Source organism: Eumetopias jubatus, unplaced genomic scaffold, assembly GCF_037043125.1.
Source record: "Eumetopias jubatus isolate StellerSeaLion01/CBP00866 unplaced genomic scaffold, mEumJub1_p1.0 scaffold_16, whole genome shotgun sequence".
NCBI lineage: Eukaryota > Metazoa > Chordata > Mammalia > Carnivora > Otariidae > Eumetopias > Eumetopias jubatus.
The window spans coordinates 7615605-7617538 of NW_028274822.1; the positions used below are offsets into that span (position 1 = coordinate 7615605).

Below are 1934 nucleotides of genomic sequence, written 5' to 3' on the forward strand. Positions count from 1 at the left end.
CCTGGGCTGGGACCTGTCTCACAGGGACTTAGCAGTGAAATCTACCAGTGGTTTTTCACTAATAGCTTTTGTTACTTTTAGAGAAAACTGATTTTCTTCACAATTTGTTACCTGCAATTTTCTCCAGTGACTAAAACTCCAGAAAAAAGTAAAGAATATGGAAATGATTGCATAACCAAGACCAAAGGCTAAATTAAAGAATTAAATAGGTTTAAGTTAGGTAAATATTAACGAAGTAGGATAGGCATCTGCAGTAGAGATAAATATTTAAGGGATGAAGTCATCCAGGATAAAGGAATTATAAGTGTAGATCACCAGAAACAAAGTAAAATTAAGATTCTAATACAGATCAGTATTGTAATAATGAAGCTTATAGCATTATCAGACAGAATCTAGAAACACATTGAAAGAATAATACAATCTTAATCAAGTAAATTTCATAACTAAAATGAAGAAATATTTACTATTCAGATATTAATGCAACCAATTGCGTTAAGAGAAAAATCATATAATTATCTCTGTAGATGCTAAAGGCTTTTGATACAATTCAACATTCTTTTTTAAAAAGTCTCAAAATGTAAGTCTAAAATATAAAACTAAACATGTCAGTGCACATACATTATGCTTAGTGAAGGAATATTAGATGCATTCCTACTAAATTGAAAATATTTCAGTAGTCCAATTATTATTAAAATTGTTCTGTAGTTATTAGCCAATGAAAGTAGGCTAGTAAAGGGAATACAAAATATAAAAATTAAAATAACAAACTATATTTAGAATTTTTCTTTCTTTCTTTCTTTTTTTTTAAGATTTTAACTTTAAGTGATCTCTATACCCAACATGGGGCTTGAACCCACAGCCCTGAGATCAAGAGTCACACGCTCTACCAACTGAGCCAGCCAGGTGGCCCTTGGAATTAATTTCTGATGATAGACTTGTAAACAGAGAAAACAAAGGAATGGGCTAAAAAATTTTAGAAGCAATAAGAAAATACATAGAATTAATAAACAAAAGCCAATTACCAAGTAAGTAAAGAACATCAAGTTAGAAAATCTGATGGAAGGGAGAGCCATTTCTGCAATGATAAGATACGTAGTGATAAACATAAGCAGCCGAGTTGTGTTTAATGCAAATGCTACCGAGGGACTGGGATGAACACCACTTGCCCTGTTTTTCCCACTTTCTCCTGAGATGTTAGCTGGGCACACAACCAGCCAGAATAAAGATTGTTTTCAATCTTGCTTGCAGTAAGCAAGACCATTTGGCTAAGTGCGAGCCCGCCCGTGGGGGTAAACGTAAGTGGGGTGTGCCAATTCAGGGTGAGGAGGTCCCTGGAGAGGAGACAGCCTGTCCCCCTCTCTCTGCAGGAGGGGCTGGACCAGCCATCTTGTCCAAGAGGCAGAGCCTCTGCTGAGGGCAGGAGAGTAATAAAGCAGGAGGCTGGGTCTCCGATGACAAACCCATCTGTGTTCATGGGAAAGGATTCTCATTTAAGGAAGTGTTATTTGGTGTTTGCAATCAGTCACAGCCGAACTTAAAAGAAGAATAGAACCACTGCATGGCTGGGGAGTTGGCCCTCGGGAAGCACTCAGTGAGGTTAACCATCTTCTCCATCTTACTAAGCCATCCCTGACTTCCCAAAGGATTGCCCCCAGGACCAAATACCCTATGAGGAATTTTTGTTCCAGATCCAGGCCAAGTGAACCTTGGACCCGAACCCTCCAAAGCCCCAACAGCTTCAGGTTACCTGGAGTAGTTGTACATCACAACCCAACTCTAAGCTGTCTGAAATTTAAATGGGAAACTTGAAAGCCTCACAGAACATGAGAAACCTCTGGGACAGAGAGAAGGGAGAGCCAAGGCCAAAAAGTTTTTTTTCCCATAACACTGGAATGCCCCTTAAGATCCAGGCTCCCCTTGAGACTCTGCCGGCC

The 1934-nt window shown here is 39.0% G+C and overlaps 1 non-coding gene across 1 annotated transcript; it reads right to left on the reverse strand.

Annotated features, from left to right (window-relative positions):
* Window positions 1–832: 832 nt before the first annotated feature.
* Window positions 833–905, reverse strand: TRNAK-CUU (transfer RNA lysine (anticodon CUU)). Its single transcript has one exon. It is a non-coding gene; the product is annotated as a tRNA-Lys (tRNA).
* Window positions 906–1934: the final 1029 nt, after the last annotated feature.